The following is a 25,083-nucleotide window of genomic DNA, read 5'->3' on the forward strand; positions in this document are numbered from 1 at the left end:
TTCATAGGTGAGCTTCCCAAAGATCAAGGATGTACAGCGATATTAGTGGTTGTAGATATTCTGACTGAATTGGGACATTTCATAGCATGTTATCAAATTCAGCAGGACATCTTGCTGATTTATTGTTGATCAATATCATACAACTTCATGGTTTGCCTCAAACCATTCTGTCAGATCAGGGAACCCAATTCAAGGTCCATTTATGGAGAGTATGGTTAAAGGCATTACACATATCCTCAGCTATGTCTACCTGTTTCCACCCATAAACAGATGGGCAAACAGAAAGGTTGAATCAGACCCTTAAACAATATCCCAATTGTTAGATGGAAGAAAACACAGAGTCTTGGGTAGAAATATTAAGAGTTGCTGAAATAGCCTAAATAACAAAAAGCACTTTGCTATGAGGTTTGCACTAACTTTTTGTATATACAGATTTCATCCACGTTTTATTCGATGGCTTCATCCCTCATCTAGTTTCAATAAGCCCAAAGCTCATCAGAGAGTCACACTTATTCAGGAAACATTGAAAGAAACTCATGTGAATGAGGTTTAAAAAGACATCCGGCAAATATTGTAGGGCAGGTCCTACTTCTCAAGTAGGAGATGTGGTGTGGTTGTCCACCAGATTCCTGTGTTTTTGAGGATATACTATCTTTTATCCTAAATATATCAGGCCATATAGGATACTTAAATGCATCAATCTAGTTGCAGTAAAACTATCTCAGCCAAAATCTCAAAATGCATCCTGTGTTCCATATCTCTTTAATCAAGCCTTTGTGAGTTTCAGTGGCAAAAGTGCCCTCTCCAATATAGGTGGAACTTGAACTTGAATACGAAGTACAAAATATTTTGTATTTCAAGTGGAAAGGGTCCCATTTATGGTAATGTGTGTCTTGGAAAAGGTATGGTACAGAAGAAAAATTCATGGGAAGCAGCCAAGAGTATTCATGCCCCACGATTCTTGAGTGCTTTCCATGCCAAAACTCATGAGAAACCTGTCAGCGTTCCCAAGGAGGGGATGTACTTTTACAACTAAAACATCTGAGGTAAAAAGGACATGAACGCTGATACACAGCAAAACATCTTTGTAATAGCAGATATAACAGTAGAGCTTACTAGAGAACAGAAGTTACTGACATGATTTCATAAGCTCACAAGATGGTGGAGTTTAAGATAGAATTCATAGGGCATCATAGAAACAGAATTTCGGATGGAGAAGGTTAGAACTACATGTCCCATAAATCATTGTAGGGGTCAGTTGCGCCATAATCCTTTGAAATTAATGACTCACAATAACCTGTAAGAGCTATAACAAAAGCTTCCAGTTGTGGAACGAGGCAGATTATTAAATCTCTGTATCCTATCTGGTACTTCTGTTGTTTTACTGAAAATCCTCATACTTGAGAGGTGGTAAGGGTGTTTGCACTGATTCCTGTTCATACAGTCTAAACGTCTAAGTCTGTGCTTTCTCATTGATATTAGAGTAGAGATTTATCTATAGAGTGCTTTCAATGTCAGTGCTGATTTTCTGAAAAGCTGTATTTAGTTATATTCTGTTCCACAGAGTGTTTTCTTTTACATTTCCAAGTTTCCCCATTTGAAATCAGATAAAGCTATAATTGATGTGAAGGTCACCATAAAAAGTTGTAAATCTTGGAGGAGTTAATTATTTGCTGACTGACACTGTTTAATTAAATCAAGAGTTGAACACTTTGCTTTCTACAAACTCTGTCTTGAAAAAACATTCATTTATCTATTTTTCTGGAACAGGAGGTCATATTATTGGAGCAATAACGGAGAAACAACTATTTCTTAAGTTCATTTCTGTATGATGAAATATACATGGATAGTTTAACAGAAATAATACATTTTTTGGGAAGAAGAGCTGTATTTGGAAAAAGTGTTCTCCCATGATGATTTTCACATTTGGTTTCTTTTGTTTTGTTATTTTATAAAAATAAACAGGTGGTTTAGTGGAGTCCAGGAAGTTTGGTTCTTCCCCTGTGAGGCATAGTTTCTATTTGTTTTTGGTGGATGTACGTTTCCTGATGTGGAGGTACTATGTTTTATAGGGTGACTAGTATAAATAAATGACATCTACTTCTTACTTTATCATTAGGCTAGCATAAGGACACACAAACTACTTTTGTAACAACCTCTTCCTCATTGTGGAATGAAAAGAGCAGAAGTATCCTTTTGTTTTGTTACAGGTAAAGCTTAAGGTATAGCAAACATATTTGTATATTAAGTAATGTATGTTGTGCTTATTTCAGGTCTCCTTCTCGGTTGTCACCTTCCCTTTCCTTCCCTCACTAGGGGCCAGATGTAGGAGGCCATTTACCGACTGGTAACGGCCGATTTCGGCCGTTACCGACCGGTAAATGGGTATATGTGATGTAGGGGGCCAATTTTACCGATTCGATAAATTTACCGAATAGGTAAAATACAGAATCGGTAATTTTACCAATTCTGTAACTGCCAGATGTAGGTGGGACTCTTCTGAGTCCCAAAGGCCTTACAGATTCAGTATTTTACTACCCAATCCAATTGGATGGTAAAATACCGAATCCAGGTGTGCATGCACATGTGTGCATGCACACCTATGCCATGTGATAGACAGACGTGCCCTTAGGGCATGTCTGTGTGCCACATGGCACACATGCCTGTATTTGGGGTGCTAGAGGGTGTCAAAGTGACACCCCCTGCACCCTTGCAGGATTCGGTATTTACCGATTCTGTAATTACAGAATCGGTATTTCCCATTGATTCCTATGGGCTTCAAAGCTCATAGGGATCAATGGGAAATACCGATTCTGTAATTACAGAATCGGTAAATACCGATTTTACCTACATCTCCCACCTTCTATTTTACCGATTCATAAATACCGAATCGGTAAAATTCGGTATTTATGAGTCGGTAAAAAAGAATTACCTACATCTGGCCCTAGATCACCTCAAACATCTGTGCTATAATAGCAGACGCATTTGAGGCTATCAAGAGGAGGACCCTTTGGGGCATCGAACCAATCCTGAGGGCCCTGATCCTCATTGTTCCAGGGTGTTCCTATGCAACCACCCATGGGTTTTGATGCAAATCTCTATCTATTACCATTAGTATCAAACAATGACACCTTCTTGAGGTGGATGTACCAGTGGTGCAACTTTTATGTCTCCACATTTTCAATTTTGCATGCGTGCTGCACTGTACAGCACATGTACAAAGCCGGGAAAATATTGAAGCATTGTTTTTGACTTAAGGGTTCCCTTACAGCACAAAACCTATGCTTGACAGAAAGGCAATATCCTTGCACTTTCATGCGAGGGTGTATGGGTTGGTGCATGGCAGCCAGCGATGAGGCAAAGAAAAACGGCACCACATCTTATCACATCAGATATAGCTCTGTACTTCTCTAACCCTTTAATACAGCACAACAACTTTGGTTGCTGTGCTGTGTTGTATCAAAACTTAGTATATCTGCCTGAAGTCTTCAGCTATTAGTTAGTATATCTCCAAGTAATAGGTATAAAGCTGTCTACAACATAGAGTCAAAGCTGTCTGCAGTAATCCCACAAAAAGGGAGGACGTTTTCCTCTTTCCATCACCATTTCTGGACAAGCTTCCTGCCAGCATCCATGATGAACCCTAACTCAGAAGATTTGGACAAATTATAAAAAGACAATACAAAAATATTTTGTCAGTGCAGCCAAGACCATAAGCAGAATACCACTTGGAGATATGTTCCAGATGAAGTAGCTACAGTTCTTAAAAGAGTTAACAGAATGCCCTTGACACCGGCCTAATACAGCTGGCTAACACGAAGTGAGAAGAATTAATTGAGTGAATCTAAACAAGTCAGTAGCACATGAAACACAAGCAGACTGACTGTCCACTGTAATCAAGTGGATTATATTTTGGGGTGGGTGACTGCCCACCGCACTTCTTGTCAACGTGAACCTTCAAAGTCACTAAATTAACCTGAGCTCAAATCCCTGGTAGCTATATCACAGAAGAGACTAACACCACACAATAATAAACAGACACTAAATTAGGAAAATTAGTGAAGTTTAATAAACAAGAGTACATTCAAATGTATAAAAAAAATCCAATAAGGAGACACCAAGATATGAAGTTGTAATGTTTTAGGTAGAAATAGCACAAATAAAGCACAAAGCATGAATAATAGGTAAATCAGTAGCCTGGACCTAGGCATGATTTGAGGTTGCCCAGGATGAAGCCCTGATCAGATACAACAAGTGGATTGGTCCAGGTGAAAAGTATGGAAATCAAAATCTTAATACAAGTTTGAAGAAAAGTGTTGAAATTCTTAATCTTAAAAGGGACTTTGTTACTTTTTAAGAGAAAAAATCCTCTCTGAGCAGGTTACCACTGAAAATTATAGCCACCATGTGAAACCAAAGACCAGATACGTGTGGCAGGTTAACCCCACTGGAGTTCTGGGGTTTGGGGATTTATTGTTGGAAATGTTCTAAGTCCCAACACGGAATTTCAGAGGTGATTTGGGGAAAAACAGGAAGAAGATGAAATTCAATCTGATACCGTGGAACTTCTGGTTGCATTCTCTTCCTAGAACCTCAGTAGGCAGGGGCAACTAGTAACACTTGAGCAGGTTTGCAATCATCTAGGAGTGAGATACAGTCAAAGAAGCAAACTCCCAATGCCATCGAAACACTAACACAGCCTGGATATTGTCTATGATCCAGGCCAAGTTAGTGCCCGGGAGAAGCAGGAAGTGGTTTGGAGAAAATAAATAAAGTCCTCTGTTCAGCGTGGTCCCTCTCAGCGTAGGAGTGACTCCCCCTCTAATTGCTAGCAAGAGTGTGTACAGGTGCATCTACCAAATTATAAAGAAAGTGTGTAAACTTCAATAAAATCTGATGCAAGTCTTTATACTGAACTAAAATTCTTGAGCATTCCTCCTGCTTAGCTAAAACGTGCTTTCCCACCTTAGGTTGAATGCCCTGTGAGAGATGGTAAAATAATGAGCCTTTATAACATTCTTGTGAAAGGGGAGGATGATATGGCCTGTCGGCTAGGGCGGTCAATCTCAAATCTGGGGAACCGGGTTCGAGTCTTAGCTATGGCACTCAACATCCTGTGACGCCCTGAGACCTGATACCTTCTGGCCAAGTTCATGCTATATAAACTCTGAAAAAAAAGAACAGTAGTGAGATTAAATGAGCTCTTGGTCATACAATGCTTGTTTTGGAATGCCTTTCTAAAGACCCACTTTGATCAGCTGATATTTCCCTCACAAAAGTTGCACTTGATAGCCAGTTTTGGGAATTATTTAATCATGCCCAGTAACTTTTCTGGTCTTTTCTTTTAAGTAGTCCCTTGTTAACAGATCACATAGGGGAAAGATAAACCAAGGTCGTTTATGTCCATTTAGAGGATTAAAGGCCATAAGTATCAAGATAAGTTTTAGTCGCAAACGCTGCGAATCACAAAAAACAGCGTTTGCGACTAAAGATTCGCTATTCCCAATGTCTGAAGCACAATCACGTTGCAAAATGAGAAACCGCTAAAATAGCGTTTCCGTACGTTGCGAGACCCTGAAATCTGCGATTTCCCTAGTGATTCTTTATTTTGTGATTACCTAGCAAAAATCGCAATTGGCGAAATCGCAAAATAAGGAATCGCTATGGAACGTATGAAAATATCGCAATTAGCAAATTCACGAAATTCGCATTTTAGATATTCGCAATTAACACCAAGTAGGAGCAGATGGTAATCTGGTGCAAACTATATAAGGAGTCCCACAATTCAACAGCGTTTTTTCCACAATGGCTGGGCTTTACGTGATAGCCAGGAGGCTGCGACTCAGAGCTGCTGCACAGAGGAGATGCCAGGAGAGGATATTCCGTGCGCGCATTACCATCTTCCAGCGCACTGAGGAGGACATCCACACACACTACAGGTTGGATGAAGAGAGCATTCTTGATTCAATTGATGAACTCAAACCCTTCCTTGAACATCCCACACGCAGGACACACTCCATTCCACCCACATCCAGGTCCTGTGCTCACTCCACCTCTTGGCATCTGGTAGTTTCCAGCGGGTGATTGCCTCAGTAGGAGGGGTGGCACAGAGTGCACTTTTGCATTTTTGCCACGCTTTCCTTGATGCCATGGTACACAGGCTACATCACCACATTCACTTCCCAAGCACCCCACAGGCACTAGACCAGACCAAACAGGACTTCTATCAAATAGCCCAATTTCCCCACGTCATTGGATGCATAGATGGGACACACGTTGCAATATTCCCCCCTCCCAGAATGAGTACGTGTTCAGGAATCGCAAATCCTACCATTCACTGAACATACAGGTGGTGTGTGATGCCAAACACATCATCACGAACATTGTTGCCAAATACACTGGCAGCATGCACAACTCTTTCATCTTCCGTCACAGTGGGATACACCGTAGACTCACAAATGGGGAGTTTGGCGAGGGATATCTACTAGGTAAATGCATTTTAACAAAGGCAACACTTGTTAAGGATAGCATGTGCAGGACAGTGTTTAGCCATATTCCTCCCACCCCACAGGTAACAGTGCGTATGCGGTCCATGACTTCATACTAACGCCCTACCTGAATCCAGCCAACGCAGCGGAGCAGCGGTACAACAGCGCCCACATAGCAACTAGAGGCACCATTGAGAGGACATTTGGGATACTCAAGAGCAGATTCAGATGCCTACACAAGAGTGGTGGGGCACTACAATACAGCCCACAGACCTGTTGCAAGATAGTGGTAGCATGTGCCATGCTGCACAACATCGCCACCAGGAAAGGCACACCGGTGGAGCTCAGTGAATCAGACACATCAGATGTGGATGGGCCAGCTCCAGGACGCATGCCAGCCGGTATAGTTGGTGCAGCTGCTGGGCGCCAGAGGCGAGATGAGATTACACGCAACTATTTCTAGGTAAGAAAAAATGAAACAATGCTAGATATAATTTGTCAGACTGTGTTTTATTCCTTAACATCAGGTTTATTAACGTCGCACAGCCTGAGTGACACAAAATGTCCATCCAAATGTCCAGCACATGTTCCTGCACAGTGCAAGTCTCCCATCAGGAGCAAGTGTCCATGTGAAGTGAGTAGCTGCACCCATCCTGTGGTCCCATTTACTACACCTCAAAAGTGGCGCTGTCGGGAGGAAGCCCCTATTTGGGGTTGCACAGTGCCCTCCTCACTTGGGCCACTAGGCCTACTGGTACAGCCACTACGGCACCTATCCTTGGTGGGTGGGGGGGTGGCACTGCTCCTTCCTGGTAGGGCGTCCTCATCAGTGGGAGTCAGTCCTCCTGGCCCAGTAGTGCGAACTGCCCGCAGCTCATCCAAAGCCAAAGTAATTTGGAAAGGGCCCTTGCAACGTCCTGGCTGTTGTGTGCTACCTCGCGCTGCATGCAGATGCTGTGCCTTGATAAAAAATTGGTGGCAGAGGACAGGCGGTTCACCGCTTGTGTGTTCAAGTCTAGGCACTGCATCTATCTGCGCCTAGCGGCACGGTCGGCCTTGAGTTCTGCACAGAGTGCCTCATACCCCTGAAGCCTGCCCTGACTTCCCTTTGTTATTACTTTATATTTTTTGCTTGCAGGTGCTGTACCTACAACATGTGCAGCTCCAGTCTTCCAAACACAGACTCATCCCCTGGGTCTCCAGCACTGCTGGAAGCATGGGACCTGCGCCTGGTTGGGACAACTGGTATCGGATCTGCACGTGGACGGTGTTGTGGTTCTGGCTGTGTAGTGTTAGTTTGAACATCACCATCAGTGTCCTAGCCCGCGTCCTCCAATGGGGGTAGTGGTGGCACAACATTCCTCCTGCAGTGCTTTGGAGGGTTTACTGGGCTAGCCTCCTCCTCTGTTTCATCCTCCTGCCTTGCCGCTTGTCTGGTAGGGGAATCGCCCTGTCTCCCACTGCCTGTTGCCTGTGTTCCAGTTGGTGCTGTGGACGTAAAAGCACACATTTATTTACTGTTCTGACTTGCACTTGACAATTATTAAATATCACTTGTTGGGATTACATGTATCTTGTTTTTGCCTTTCCTGATGTGCACATGCTATTGGGGATTGGCTGGGTGTAAAAGCACCACTGTAATGTGCATGTGACTACATCTCCCATAATGCATTGCAGTGTGTGCTTGTGTACCTGCACTGGACTTCTAGTTTTGTCCTACCCCTGGGTCGCTGCTGGGTGTGTGTGGGTAGTTTTGGGGGTCAGGGGTGTGATGGCATGCTTCTTACCTTGTCCTGGTCCCGGGGGGACGGAGCTGTCCAGGTCGGCCACGCCCATGACACTTTGAGGAAGTAGGGTTCCCTCCACCAGTTCCTCTAAAGGTGTTGAGTCAGTTGCAGTGGAGGTCCCTCCACCAGTCTTCCTGGCTTGCTCCAACCTGGCAGCCACCTTCTCCTTGGAGCGCTGGCCCATGTCGTACCAGCGCTTCCTTTAGTCTTCCACGCTCCTGTGTGTTACCCCAAAAGCATTCACTGTCTGCTGGATGTCTGCCCATATGCGCCGATTGCGTGTCTCAGGCACCCTGAGTGAGTTTTTTTCCAAAAAGGTGCTCATGGCTTGTAACCATTTCTTGAATAAGCACCTCCAGCTCAGCTTCTGAAAACTTTTGCTTCCTCTGGTTTTCTCCCCTGCTGCTACTGGGGACGACCTGGCTGGGCATGTCTCCTGTGTCCTGCATTCTTTTCTCCACTGCTGAGTTCCCTCTCCACCACTCCTTTTCTCTGTCTGTGCTTCAGAAATTCAGGTGCAGCATGGGTAGTCACACTTCCTGGTTGTGATGTCATCAAGCTGCACCTGAGTTTCCGATTCTCAGATTTGCGAAATTCGCAAATTTGCGATTTCTTTCATTAATGAATCGCTATTTCGGAGTTCGCAATGAAAATAGCGATTTTTTGAGAATCGCTATTTTTTTGCAATTTCTTACATACATACCGTTTTGCGATTCTGATTTTGCGATTCACGAAAAATCGCTAATTCAGAATCGCAAAACGGGACTTTGATACATATGGCCCTAACTCAATAGTTTTATGAATAGGAAGTACTGCTTTTGAAATCCACAGCATTAAGGAGCATAGACACTACCCTGCACAGCCTCATGTGTGCAGCGTTCTGATGCACAGGATGCAGCCGAAAGACTAGACAACATCCTGTGCACCTGAACCAACCACCCTACTCACAACTGTGTCAGCAGCGCAACTTAGAAAGCAGAGGCCCCCCTATCCGCTGAGGATCTGAAGCTCTAAAGAAAAGTTTTAAAAAAAATGTTTTAACTTTCTTCTGGTGCCCAAACAACCACAGATGTATACTTTTAATGCCTTTAGGACTCTAGGGAAGGCACTTAGATACTCTCAGGGGGCCAGGCAGAGGCCAACAGCAAGTTCAGTCCAGGCCCAATTGCCCCTTGTCAGCTGGACATTTAAGCGAAAAGGCCTCTTACATCTTGTTGTGCCCCTGTAGCCACACTGGAGGTCAGTTAATTGACCACTGGAGTCTGTTTCTTTGTCCTGGGTACAAGGGGGAGCAGGCCCAGTCCTTCAGGTCTTCTCTCAGGTCACAGATAGCAGGTACAGTCCTCTACTGATTTTCAGCAAGCCCATAAAGTGTTCTAGGGAGGAAGTCTGGGGATTCCACATTGATGCCAGGCACCAGCTAGGGGTGGAGATGACTCATGTGTACTCCCTATGCTAATCACTTAAAGTTTCCTGAGGACAACACTACCCACTTTTTCAGCAATGTTTTTTGTCTTTCTGAAAACAGCCTCAGAGAGGCCCTCACTCTCAAAGTTCTGATGGGAAAACGTATCTCCCCTTGTGCAGACTGTGTGCTCTCCTAGAGTTTTGGTCATGGTAATGAGCAGTCCTCTTCTCTGATTTCATTCAAAAACAGTTCTAGGGGTAGATTTCCTCTCACTAGCTATGGTGATAGTGATAGTGAGCTTTACAAATACACATAACATATTTGGTTGTCACAGGACAAAGCCCTTTGATGTTAATGATGTTTCTAGGTCAACCCTAGGGGAAGGAAGCATCTCCACACATCCAAGCTATTGTCTCTACTCTGGCAGCAGATTTCACCAAGTGTAGGCTAAGCAGTGACTAGAGAGCTAATGCAGATTAGCCTCCAGTAGCTGCAGGCAGGGTAAATGTAACTTTCTAAAGGTTACATTTCCACCATATGTATTAACAATACAACTTCACCATTGTATTATATTTTTAAGTATAAAAACAAATCTTTGAATTGATTCTGTAGCTGGTATGGGTTAATAGTTATGAAGTAAAGTATATACCCAATACTTTTACTTTTCCTATGTATCAGCAAAAGACTGGCCAGTGACAATGTCGTTTTGGTCCTAGTCACTGAGGGAACATAACATTTCTAATGTCACACATGTTCTACTCAAATATTATGCTCCCTACCTTTTGGACGGCAAGGTGCGCTTAGAGGTGACTTATTAAATATTTAAAATCAGGCTTTCTTCCTGTCAAAAGCATGATTTTGATAGATATGTGCATCAAGGTTCAAACTGCTGTCGAGCTATACAGTGTAGCCCTGAAACTATGTTTCCCTTGCCACTGTAGTGGATGGCAAATTAGGCGCTGTAGTCATCAGGTGGTACTTAACTTTCCACGCCAGAGGTGTATTTCCACACCATATATTAAGGAATTTAAGAAAAGTTATTTGTGCCAATCAGGGCTTAGCCAATTTTGACAAGTTTAAAGGGGGAGCAGGGGCACTGTACTCCTGTTTAGCAGGAGTAAAGTGCACGGAGTTCTAAGGCCAGCAAATCAGGATAAAAATTGGGGTACATCATGCAACAGATGGTCATTTCCTACATGCACCGCCTAACAGTTATCATAGTAGATGGCCTGATACTGCTCACTAAAACACACTGGATAGGGAAAAACAGAGTTGAAGTGAAGGCACATATGTATTGTGAATGTGGGGCATGAGTGAAGTCACATTAAAGGTGAAGACAACAATGCAGACCATTCTACAAGCAAGCATAGAGTGTCTCAAATTATAATACAGAGCACAGCACATTGTACGACCTAAATATCATCTCTTAGATGAAGAGGGTGCCTGCATGACCAAGGAAACTTTAACGCAATGAAGCGATGACGTTTGAAAGAAGATTTTCTAATATTTTCTACGTTTCAACACGAAACTGCACTTCTTGAAGTTATCATGTGTAAATCTCTTGAATAATTTAAGAGCAAAGCTATTAATATATAAATGTTTTATGGTCCTGCTCTATCTAGGAAAAAGCATAGGTTTGCAGTAATGAGTCTCATTATCCCTTTCTTGCCTTTGGGGGCTACACTACTCAAAAATATAGATGCTATTATAAAATAAACACAGCCTTGCATATTTTCAATTCGCACAACTCTGACATGGGTAAAAATGACAAAACACATGTAGCTTCTCTACAATTCGAAAATTCTTCCACAAATTTATGATATATTATATAATCTTGTAACATCAACAAAATGCATGTGGTGTAACTGTATTTATGGCAAGGCACTAAATACTATAACTTGACAGCATTTCGTTAAAATCAAGTTGAAAGCACTAAAACTTTTAAAAGGAAAGTATTCAACCATAGCAACAATGCGCAATTATTCTAATGTGTGTGTGGGCATATTTGCTAGTTTTCTACATTTCTGTTTATTTACTTCACTGATTGCAATCTTTTGTAAAGTTAATTCTAAGGCGGTAAAATGTAATTGTAGCTATTTATATGCTAGAACTGTCAACAATACATGCTGAGTTATAGCAAGACTTCCAACAATAAATGCACCATCTGTGGAAAAATCCTATGAGCGGGGAGAGAATTGATGTCCCTCCCATATTCTGTTATAAAACAAGGGGTAACCCAATTGTAGTCAAAGGACCTGGGTATCAAGTGTTATAGTTAACAGTTGGTCCTAGACGTAAATTCACCATACAACACAATTCTTATAGTTCAAATAATTCTTTACACAGTCCGCTTTAGATTGAATCACTACGGTTGTTAGAAAAAACACGACATGATAGATATATTAGCCCAAAATATCAATTGATACATATGGAAACACTGAAACATAAAAGTTTTAATCGAGTCCAGCCGGACTCTCTTATTTAATACACATTTTGAAAAAGATTGGCAAATTTATAAAATTATTTACAAAACCAAGGGGCTCTAATAGCAGTAAAAGTGCACAGAGAGAAGTGAAAGTAAGTGCTCAAGTGATTGATCAAAGAGATCAGTGAAACAAAGTGAAAATGATTTATATACAAGAATGAGCCTGTCCTGACTATAGAAGCCCGCAAAAAATGTAACTCTTTTTTACTGGCTCGTGGTTTTAAAATCCTCCGTATTCCTTGATTTGCACTGCTAGCAAGGGGATTAGGAGGGGGGGGCACCAAAACTTAAAGCCGGGTTGGCACCATATATTATGTAGTCTACGGTGTTCCGATGCTGGTGAGCTACGGTGGGCGCGTTGCTTCCGCGTTTTCACTGAGAGACAGAGTGAAGCTATCGGCAGCACATAGAGAAGATTGACTCCTCCGTGCTTTCGGCAACATAATTGAGCAACACCACTTATACCAGCATCGGAACACCGTAGACGACATAATATATGGTGCCAACCCGGCTTTAAGTTTTGGTGCGGACAAACGTCACACGTGTGGTGGCGTACCACATAAGGGTGCCCACTGACATTGGGGTCCTTTTAACCTACGTGCACACTGAGTTACCCTTTGCCCTTTCCTCATCCCGTCCTGATGAAGACCCTGTTCTGAGGAATTCATTCACCTGTTCTCTTTGTGGGTCGAAACGTCGACATTCACCTTTGGAGCCTGCACCTGTTATCTCCTGCCCCTCCTAATCCCCTTGCTAGCAGTGCAAATCAAGGAATACGGAGGATTTTAAAACCACGAGCCAGTAAAAAAGAGTTACATTTTTTGTGAGCTTCTATAGTCAGGGCAGGCTCATTCTTGTATATAAATCATTTTCACTTTGTTTCACTGATCTCTTTGATCAATCACTTGAGCACTTACTTTCACTTCTCTCTGTGCACTTTTACTGCTATTAGAGCCCCTTGGTTTTGTAAATAATTTTATAAATTTGCCAATCTTTTTCAAAATGTGTATTAAATAAGAGAGTCCGGCTGGACTCGATTAAAACTTTTATGTTTCAGTGTTTCCATATGTATCAATTGATATTTTGGGCTAATATATCTATCATGTTGTGTTTTTTCTAACAACCGTAGTGATTCAATCTAAAGCGGACTGGGTTAAGAATTATTTGAACTATAAGAATTGTGTTGTATGGTGAATTTACGTCTAGGACCAACTGTTAACTATAACACTTGCCTCCCATATTCTGTGCAAGCTGAGATCCACAGTTAGATAAATTTGCACCGATGGTGGTGGAAGTTGTCAATCATTCACAACTAATTAGTTACAAAAATACATGTGAACAGCCGGTTGAGAAAGCAAAGGGAAAATTGCAAAAGTAAGTGTCACTGTTGTCTAGCCTCACTGAAGCACGCACCCCTGAAATGTTACTAGCTGACCAATCTCAGTGAGGTTAACCATGCCTACTCAGGTCAACTCCATCTCCTCCTCTTGTTTGTTCATCTTCCGCATGCTTTGTAAGATTTTGAAATGGCTACCCCAAAGTTTAAAATGCTCCATCACCCAGGGCCTCTTCTCCAGCCAAATGGACTACAGCAACGCTCTCTAAGAAGGAATTGCGGCTCACCTCCTCCAACAACTACAACCCATACACAACGCCACAGCCAGACTCATCCTGGATCTCCCTAGGCAAACACACATCCCCCACCTAAGGGAACTCCACTAGCTCCCTGCACAGAAAATATGCTAATTCAATCTCCTGACCCATGCCTACAAGGCCCTATGCAACTGTGGAGCCACCTTTTTGATTCACCGCCTGAACCTCCATCAGCACATTAGACACATCTGCTCTGTATCCCTTTCTCCAACCCTCACCTCCCGCATCCAACATAGCGGATGCAGAGGTTGCTCCTTTTTGCACCTATCAGTGAAGACATGGAACAAGCAACCCTTTTATCTACTGACCTCCCCATCTCTTCCAAAGTTCCTGAGAATCTGGGCAATCAACTGGAACCTGCATGAGCCTGAATACCCTACCCTCATGTTAGACTTGGCACCATTGGAGTGGGTCTCCCTTACATTTTTTGCTGTTGCCTCAGGTGTTTTTGCTGGTCTAGATGCTTTGGTCACATTGCCACTGCTGTTCAGAGCCAAAATGCCAGTGCTCCCTTTTGTAAATTGTTGTATGGATTAGTGATTCCATGATTGGTTATTTCATTTACTTGTCAGACCCTAGTATAGTACACTATGTGTGCCCAGGGCCTGTAAATCAAATGCTGGTGGTGAGCTTGCAGCACTGATTGTGCCACCCACAGAAGCAGCCTGTAAAATGTGACCCAGGGCTGCCATTGCAGAGCGGGTGTGGAGTCTGGGACTGCCATGTAAGTATGGGTGAAATTTGCGAATTTGCGGTACGCGAATTTGTGCGAAAGCGAATTTGCGTTTCGCATAATCAGCGAATTTGTGCGAATTATCGGGGGTTTTTTGCGTGCTCACGGGGTTTTTCGCGTATCTGCGGGCCGCTTGCAGCGCACCGACCGCGAAGTTACCCATGTGGTCGTACATGGGCGTGGCCATCTTGTGCATGTTGCGTAGTTCCGTTTCTGGGTGCTATTTGCAAGCTCGTGTTGTGTGCGGGGCGCTATTACGAGTTTGCGTGTGTTTTTGCGTGCTCGCGGGTGAAATATCACGCAAACTTACCCACGCGGTCCTCAATGGGCGTGGCCATCTTGTTAGGTTTCGGCTACCGTCGCACTGCGTAAGCAGTGGGCGGAGCCGAAATCTTTTGTCTGTAGTATGGGCGCCTGAAGACGCCCCTGTCCTGCATTGGCTGGCCTCGTAAATGCTGGCCAGCCATTGGAGGAGAGGAGCGTCACTCAGTTCAGGGCCCGCCTTGACGCGATTCGGGGGCGTTTCTGGGTCTTTTTTTAAGTCCCGCCCTCCCCTCTTCCCATTGGCTGGAATTTTACCTTCCAGCCAATGGGAAGGGGAGAGCACGCCCCCGAATCCCTACAGGACGCTGTGCTTTCCGAGCAGCGTCTACCGAGGCCATGAGGTAAGCCTCTGCCCCCCTTTTGTGCCGTTGTTTCTTGTTTTTTGCCTTGTAACCAAGAAAGTATTTAGAGAAAGCATGGACATGAAACTGTACTGTGTTTATTTTTCTGGACAGTGCTTTATTCACGTCACAAAGGTTTAAATTCCAATAAAAATGTTATATTAAAAAAGTACATATTAAAGAGAACGGTGAACCTTACTTTTATATGTAAGATTAGGTAACTTAAAACTTAGGAGTGGGATTCATACTATATTGCAAGTCGACGTTTAGAGTTGGACTGTACAGCAGAATGGCGATCACCGCGTGCATATTCTACGAGATACGTTAGCACTCTAGCTCTTTTTTCAGACGTCGTACGGGAACATTCTACATATGAGGGCTGGCCAATGCCCGCCTTTTCAATTAAGTTGTACGCTAACATTCCAGTTCCAAAATGTCCGCCGTGCACAATGACAGAAAAAAAAAGAGATTCGAGCTGAGGGGAGGAGCGTTCTACTTCCTCGAGCGTGCGCAGTGCTTGCATCCTTCTCCGTCCTGAGCGCGGGAGTTTGACTGTGTGTCTGCATTATGGATTTGAGCGAGTTTGAGAAAGACAACAGCTGCAGCAGCAGGCTCAGCTCTGCTGTGCCTCCTTTGTGTGTCAGCGAGCCGTGTTGCCTGGGAATAGATGAAGCGGGCCGGGGCCCAGTCTTGGGTGAGCGAGCGGCTGGTCTTTGGGAATGGATTACGGGATTTATGTTAGGAGGGGGTGACAGACTGGTGGGATGTGCGAGTCCTCTTGAAGTGGGTGGGTTACGTGGTATGACAGACCTTTGCAGGCAGGTCCTCTTGTAGCTGAGCGGCTGGCTCTTAGAACCGAGCAGTGTTGCCATTCGTGCACCCAATATGTTCTAATTGCTGCACAAAAACGGAGACACTGGAAGTTTTGGCAGTAGCATTACTGGTGCCGTTACATAGAATTTGTTTTCAAAGATTAGTGTTTTCACATGCATTAATCAAACTGATGAGATTGAAGTGAATCAGGACTCTGACTCTCCGAATGCGCTGCGTTATTGCACGAAATCTTATGGTTGGAAACTAAGTGCTATATTACGTAAACAGGCGCACGGTCCAAACTATAATCTACCTCGCTTACTGTAAGTATACTGCTAGCTAAGAAAGATACAGTTCTTCCTTTATATTCACTAGAACGTGCTTTGAAGTGCTTGTTTTGGGATAGCCCATTGGCTGAGGTTCTGGGTATTCTCAATTCCACAGTGTGCAGACCAGCTTGTTTTATAGGTAGCGTATATGTAGGCTGGTGGTCGTTTCCCATGAGTCACTTGGCTCATGTCCTGGGGCTTCAGTATCCCTAAATGACCTGGGTCTGGGTGTACTGTTCAACAGGCACAGAACAGATTGTACTTATGTGCACTGTTGGAACAGGCCAATGGTACCCATCATTGGTTCGTGAGCTGGAGCACCCATGCAGTCCTTACCACTGGCCTTAGGTGGTACCTAATACTATTGTCTGTGGCCATTTGAAACCCCTTATCCCAGTCTAGACAGGGCCCGTGCTTTTCGCACAACTTTGAAGGGAAGGGTTGCAGTGCATGTAGTGACAGGACCTGGATGCTCTCGCACAGCAGTTGGTACAGGACTAAAGTGCTGCAAAGTTTGTATTGTCATAGGTCCCCTCAACTCTCAATTGATTTGGGTCTGCCATTGGTACAGGTCCATGGGCTTCATCAGAAAGGCAATGAAGCACCCCTGTACCTATTTGTTGGTCTGAATGCCCCCCATACATTTATTGTTCCAGGCCTAGACCTCACATTCAGATATTGGCGGATGTTGTGGGATGTGGCATGCTTATGTTGCCACAGGCTTGGAGGCCCTATACTCCCATTTCACATATGCTTCCATGTATTGATTAAACTGAGTGAGACTTATTTGATTGGTGGGAATCCCCATACCCTCATGTTTTAAGTAGCACAGCTAGTTTTACGTTTTGGTTGCCTTCCATTGTATGGTTCAAGGATATTTCTTTTTACCAAATGCGTTGGGTTTAGTTACACAATAGGATGCTTTATTTAACACACTGTGCTGGCATCTATCAATCATTACGCAAGGTGAATTTTTTGTAGGTGTTATCTTCTAACATGTGACTTGTTTCTGTTGATGGCTGCACACTCTCTTTATGTCCTGTATCCGAACCATTTCACTATTTAGCACTTTTACAAAGGCGAAACCGTTGCATTGTAAATGCTTGTTTTTCATTAATTGCTATGGTTCTGGGCATGGCTTTTCTATCCTCTTTCAATCTTTGCAATCCTTTGTTTCTTGGAACTTTTTTTTGCTCTTTTTTGCTCATTATCTATCTCTCTATTTGTCTAGATCTATATTTTGTGTTTTTTCCAACTTTTTGTTACTTTAATAACTACTTTTTTTGTTTAGCTCTTTCTTTTTTTTTTTTTCTCCTATTCTTTTCTTCTTTCGCCCAGGACCATGGCAAAGGGAGCCGGGAAAAGCAAGGGGAAGGGTCCCATGCGGGCGATTGAGGGGGGAGGATGTAGTGGCCAGGGAGGTTTTCACCGCGGTGGAGGTGGCCGCTCTTATATTTTTTGTTCTGCGCCGCCTCCCTAAGACCGTGGCAACAAGGGGCAGGCCTGGTAAAGGGCATGGCCTCCGGGAGCGTCGCCAGCGGTGGGATAAGGTGTGCCGGGCCATGCGGAGGGAGTCGGGGGTCCGGCACACCTATGACCAAGCGATGCACCGGTGGGCCGACGTCCTCGACCGGGAGCAGGACCTGCTCGACCTGCTAGGTGTGGAGATCCCTGGCCTTGGTGAGTAGCTATTTAATAACTACTTTGTTTTCTTCTGCTCTGTGTTACATTGCCTATATATGTTTTTCCCGAAGAGCAAGAATGCTGCCTATTCGATTACATTGCAGGTAAAATAATGTTTAAATAGCTTCTGTGATTGCAGGTCCTCGCCTCCTCAGTGGCGTTGCTACTATGCTTACTTGTTTGCAACTTTGTGCTCATTTGGCCTGAATATGTATAGTGTAGTACTTTACAGAACTGCGTAATGCTAGAGAGACTAGAGACTCAAGTCTAGTCCTTCCTTTGTACTCCTGCTGCCACTAAGAAGAAGAGATAGTGATGGATTGATAGGTTGAATATATTATGACTTGTTATTAGTAGTATGACAATTTTTAGTGGTCTGCAATCACGATGACGGACTGTGTCTGTCACGTCGCGTGCTGCTGAGTGCTGGCAGTCATAGGAGAACCTTTTTGTTGTTGGTTTAGTTAGTGATTTACATAACTTTCCAAGTAGACGGTCTGCGAATCCAGCAATACTGTACTAGTATCCTCCTAGTTAACCAGATCAGATAGGTCAATACATGTAGTGCAATTGTTGCTAATTTGTTTCCCCGAAATAATTTTAGATTGTGGTCAAAAAAATCAAATATTTCAAAAAAACAATCATCCATGTTTATGTTTATTTCATGATCATCAGCACCTCCCAGGGGCAAGAAGACAGCAACACCCCAGACTCCGGCGGAACAGAGTGGGCAGGAACGGTCCTCTGCAGGCTCTTCTGCTGGCCCCAGTAAGTTGTTCTGTTGTTAATATAATTATACTTCCCTATTTATTACAGCTCTTATTCATTCCAAACTGTTTCCTAATTCTATTTTTTACAAAATAGTCTTTGATCTTCTTGTATACTGTTTCTACATTTTTATCCTGCCTCTCTAACATCACTCTCTGTGCTACTACTATTTACTATTATTATGAGTCGGTCTGTGTAGGTAGCTAAGCTTGCCCAGTCGGCAAACGGTGTTAAACAAAACTCTGATCCAGCAATAGCTCTAGAGGCACTCAGTGCAGTCCTCTGGGTTGCCCTTGCTGTCTATTCCAGTCTTCTTAATGCTAGTGCTTTGACAATTTCCAACAACAAAATGTCAATGTCCACCAAGAATAAGCTTAGTACTTGGCTTTTTGAATTGATAGTAGCACATACCATACCGCTAGTGTTTCAGGGACTATTCTGCACATACAGAAGTATGGACAAGAGAAATAGGACATTGTTGCTGCTAGGTGCAGTTCGACTTTCCACATACCTCAGTCAGAAGTTACTGTGCGGGACTCGGGAGCCCTCACCTTGTTGGAACTTCAAGTCCTCCTGGTGGTGATGGGGAGTAGTTGGTTCTGTCTGTAATTATAAAAATGTTGCATGTTAAAGAGAAAGCATTCATCATTTGTGCCAAAAAGAGTTGCATGTTATGGCTAAGCATATAAGTTAACACCCTCCCCCAAAACTGTGACTTCTTTTCAGTCCCAATAATTAAAAATTGTTTAACATTTTCTCTTCCATTACGAGACGAAATAGGGGGTGGTGTATGGCATCTAAAAATATTATTTGTATTTTCTAGGCGTCACAACATCGGATGCGGCACTAGTTCCCACCACCAGTGCTGGGGCCAGAAGTGCGGAGGGGTCTACTCCAGGGGCAGATGCGGCGGCGCCACAAGTGCCACCAGGAGAAGCTGAGGGGGATGGCTCATTAGTGGCAGACGGTGGTAAGTTATTATTATACTCCTTACTTATTGACATTTTAGATTAGGCTCGCAAAGGAGTGTATGATGTACTGTACAGTAGACAGTACACTACTACAAGTACACTGTACTGTTAAGAACAGTTACTGATTTAGAACTATATTTTAGCCAATCACGGAAAAGACAGTCACCCTTGACTTAGCAATAGCATTAGCGGCGGTAGTTCTCGAGTAAGCAATGGCCCCCTTTATTTGACTTCAAATCAGCTGGGAAACTTTTATCGTGAAGCCAAGTCATATCAGATGAACTTGAGGGATGTGATGAACGAAAAGGGAAAGAACTTAGGGTCAATGAAGGACGAGCGAGTCGTAACATTTATGACTGTAAAGAATGATACGTGTTTTTGAATGCAGGCAGAGGTGGCTGATAGGAAGTAATCAGATGCATGGCTGCTTGAAGCAAGGATGGTTGGAGGAGAAAGGAAAAATGACTGCCTGTGTGGGTGAATCAGAAAATTCATGTGTGGTGTGCATTGCAATATATCATTTGGGTGAAACTCAAATGCAAGTCAGGACGGTGGTTTACCAAATAAAATGAAAAGGGTGTTATTTGGTTGTTGAGAAAAAGTAAAGTTGTTACAGTTGAGACATTAAGAAGAATGATAGACGTTTACTTTGGAAGCCTGGATGGAATCTTCTTCCTCATACATAGCAGAGGTGTATGTAGAGCAAATGCTCAGTGCATGAAGAGTGTTACTTTGTTCGAACAGTATGTCCGTGCCAGAGTAGCAAAGCAGAGGAAATCCAAATACTACAAGTTGTGATTGTTCAGAAACTCTCCCTTGCCTAAAGTAACAGTACAGTAGTTTACTTTGCAAGCACAGCATATATTGTGTATATATTATATAGTTGACAATTATATCAAGTCAAGTCCCTTCCTCCGGCAATTATGGTTACCACACTCACTCCCTATGTTCATAATTTTCTTTCTGCTGTGTTAATCATGGGTGGACTATCGCTGTTGTTCACTCAATCTATCACAATAAAGCACCTAAAGTCATCCATCATTTAAGCAAAGAGATCATGTGATGGGCTGGATACATGATCAGAAATTCATTTTCCTTTTGTAGTACTGAAGGCCCAGGGGGGGCAGTGCGAAATATAAATTACATTGAGCAGTAGCCATTGATGTAACCGAGTATGGCCAGTGCCACCCCTATACAAAAGTAAGAGCTTCCCTATCCCCAACTGCATTTACTGCTTAAAGTAATGCATGCAAGTCTGCGTCATCATGGCTTGTGTCTCTTTTTCTTGGGTGCAAGCTGACTGAGCTGGCATTATGCCTGCTACCACAAGTTCACGTACAAGTAATTTCTTTCGCATAACTAGAGAAAAAAAGAAGAATACTGGTGTACTCTCTGACTCGCTGACTATGTATTGAGTCCATAGTGCTGCCTGGTAGTAGAATTCCTGAAACTCCCACTGTTACAGGCCTACAAAGACGGCAGAAAGATACATGCCAAAATGTTATACTGTGCTTGCAAATTGCTAATGTTACTGTGAGACAACTTTCTGTTGAATTATTTTGTGTTATTGTTAAAGAGTATTGGTTGCATTATTTTTCTTTCTTTCTTCATATAGATGCTCCAGAAAAGCTCATCAGATAGGAGATGGCTGTCCGGGCCAGGGCCCGGAAGCTGGAGGCCATTTGTGTGCAATATCGCCAGCCGTGGGCTCAGGAACAGGAGGAGGGGGCATCAAAATCAACAACCTCCTCCAGTGCCCCGGTGTCCACCAGCCAGCAGCCTCCAGCACGGCACCGTGCTCGGACAGCCTCCCACCGCCACTCAGCTGCAACAACACCAGCAGCTGCCCCCCCCAGAGCCTGGATGGCACGCCTGCGCCGCCTACGACTCAGAGTGGACTACCTGGAGCGCAAGGTGGACAATCTTGAGCAACAGCTCCGGGACCTCCGCAAGGACCGGCGGGACCGCCTGTCCAGACACCGCCGAAAGTGACTGTGTCCCTTGCCCCTTTTTTAAAGACTGTTGGGGGAGTGGGACTTGGGAGTTGGGGATTATTTGGGACATTTCAGAGGACTATTTGAAATGGACAATTGTTTGGGTTAGGGAGGGGTGGGACTAGTTTATTTTTGTTAGGGTAAATACAATTATTTATTTTACATACTTCAACATAGTGTACGCGTTGATGTTATTTTGTGGGGTGGTGGGCGGGGGTTACAGCACGTTTGGTTTCCTCAAACTTACCAGCATGAATTATCTAAATCATCCAAAAAGGTTAAAAAGTGCCACTAACAGAGTTAGTGAATTCAATTGGCCTACTAGTACTTTACTAGTACTACTGTCAGTCTCTCCTCCGAGTCCTAGCCCATCATTCTACCTCCCCAAAATGCTTATCTTACCTGTGATTCGTGTTTGAGAATAGAGCTAGGCACAGCGCTGGCTGCATGGCAAATGGCGATTACGCCACCCCGGACCAAAATTCTGTTGTTGTGGTGTTAGTAGGAGTGGTACCACACTAGCAGTAGCAGCATATGAAAAACAAAGTAAAAAAAATGAGACATTGAGTGGCCTGAGAGGAGTATTAGAAGGAACAGTAGTCTAAGCAATGCTGAAGATAAGTATGGGGAAAAAAGAATTGCATGGATGATTATGGCTACAACAAGAACAGTGACACAGCAGCGTAACAAGTCTTCTTGACATGTAGGAGGATGATGTTGACGATGGATCCAATCGATGGTGGGCTTGAAATTCAGAATTTATTTTAAAATACTCGTTTTTTTAACCAGAATTACAATATCCTAGTTCATCCTTTTTCCCATTTCACAGGGTAAATGCCGGCCTGTAATTGTTGATGGAAAACCTGGAAGTCATATTAAAACACCACGGAAAAAAAAATATAAGGTACGCTGCGTAGTGCAAAATAACACTTTCAGTTTCAGAGTCGACAGTATTACAATACATACAAGCATCATTTCGAAAGTGCATACTCTGTGTCTCCTTTTCAAGGATAAATAAGTGTGGGCGAAATTTGCGGATCTTTCCCCTCAAGCTAGGTGTAAAGTGTAAACTGCGATTTTAGAACAAAATTAGACCTTCCCAGCAGTGCTCCCAGACCCCTCAACCCACCCCCAAAAATCTAGAACACCCCCAAGTAGCCCCCCAAAAACATGCGATACTGCGACCTGGCTGAGGCCTACTTGAAAATCGTGCTAAAATGCGCTCTGCAGCTAGGCCCAAACCCCCCCTTTTCCACCATGGATTTTCTTTAAACCACTTGCAATCAAAATTAGACTTTTCCAGCAGTGCTCCCACCCCTCGACCCACCCCCAGAAATGGGGAACACCCCCAAACAGCCCCCAAAAAACATGCAGGAGTGCCAAAAATAATAACTTTTTCACCATGAATTCTCTCCAAACCACTTGCATTCAATATTAGACCTTCGCAGCAGTGCTCCCAGACCCCTCAACCCAGCCCCAAAAATGTAGAACCCCCCCTAAACAGGCCATCACAGAAATGCAACACTTAGAATCTCCAGAGGCCTAAGTTTAAATCGCTCCAAAACGTGCTCTGCAGCTAGGCCTAAACCCCCCTTTTCCACCATGGATTTTCTTCAAACCACTTGCAATCAAAATTAGACCTTTCCAGCAGTGCTCCCAGAACCCTCGACCCACCCCCAGAAATGGAGAACACCCCCAAGCAGCCCCCCAAAAATACGCAGGAGTGCTACCCTCAGCAAGGCCTACCTTTAAATCATGCCAAACGGGCTCTGCAACTAGGCCCAAACCCCCCTTTTCCACCATGGATTTTCTTCAAACCACTTGCAATCAAAATTAGACCCTCCCAGCAGTGCTCCCAGACCCCTCGACCCAGCCCCAAAAATGTAGAATCCCCCCCAGACAGACCATCACAGAAATGCAACACTTAGAATCTCCAGAGGCCTAAGTCAGTCCTCTCCGATTTGATCTTGGTGCAGCTGTACTTCATCCAGGCGGCGACAGCCTTCATCCCGTCATGGAAGGTATTCTTGGCGACTGCCCTTGTTGGTGAGGGAGAGAATCAGCTGGGTGTAGTCGGCGAAGGAGACAATGTTGAGCCCTTTGTTCCTGACGATGGCTGCGAGCGGGGCCATGTAGATGTTGAAGAGAGTGGGTCTCAGGGAGGAGCCCTGAGGCACTTTACAGCTGATCTCCATGGGTGTAGAGTGGAACGGTGGTTGTCTGACTCTCTGTGTTCAGATGGTGAGGAAGGGGCAGATCCCCTCCAGGGCTTTGTCATGGATGCCGACGTCATGGAGTCTTGTGCATATGGTGCGGTGGTAGATGGTATTGAAGGTGGATGAGAGGTCCAGGAGGATGAGAGCAGCAGTTTTGCCACAGTCGAGAAGGGTACGGATGTCGTCCGTTGCAGTCTCGGTGCTGTGGTTGCTATGAAGCCTGATTGGGAGAGGTCCAGGATGTGGTTTGCTTTGATGAACTCAGAAAGTTGGCTGTTGATGGCCTTCTCAATGACCTTTGCTGGGAAGGGGAGTAGAGAGATTGATCCGATGTTCTTGAGGACCAATGGCTTGACAGAGGGTTTCTTCAGCAAAAGGTTGATCTCTTCATGTTTCTAGTCTTCTGGGAAGGTGGTTGTGTGGATGGAGTAGTTGATGGTGCTGCAGAGTTCAGGGGCGATGGAACTGCCAGCTTTGTTGAAGATGTGTTGCGAATAGGGGTCCAAGGGTGCTCCGGAAATTATGCTCTTGGTGATCTTGACGGTGTGTTTAGCGGTGAGGGGAGTCCAGCTAAACAGGGTCTCCAGGGGTCTTGTGTCATTGGGTGCGGTGGTAGCGGGTGGGGTGGGAGTCTTTTGGGTAGCAAGGCTGTCGAAGCTGTCATAGATCTTGCAGTGGAAGAAGGTGCTGAGGTTGTTGCAGAGGTCTAGGGAGGGTAGGATCTCTGCTGTTTCTGTGCTAAGCTTGGCCAATTCTTTGACCAGGGTGAAGAGTTCTTTGCTATTGAGTGTGTTGGTATTGATCCTTTCTTGTTGAAACCCTTTCTTTGTTGTTCTAATAAGGCGGTGGTGTTCAGTGACAGCTGTTTTGAAGGCTGAGTGGTCTTCCAGTTTTTTCTGCTCCTCCATCTCTTCTCGAACCGTCTATAGGTGGGTCTGGACTCATGAAGGGTGGTAGAGAACCAGCTGACTTTCTTGGAGTGTCAGTTGCCTTGGGCTTTCTTGAGGGAAGTCAGCGTGTTAGAGCAGTTGGAGATTAATCAATGGAGGTTGTATGCTGAAGTGTTATCCTCCGTGGATGTCAGTGGTGG

This window comes from Lissotriton helveticus, chromosome 2_1, assembly GCF_964261635.1.
Source record: "Lissotriton helveticus chromosome 2_1, aLisHel1.1, whole genome shotgun sequence".
NCBI lineage: Eukaryota > Metazoa > Chordata > Amphibia > Caudata > Salamandridae > Lissotriton > Lissotriton helveticus.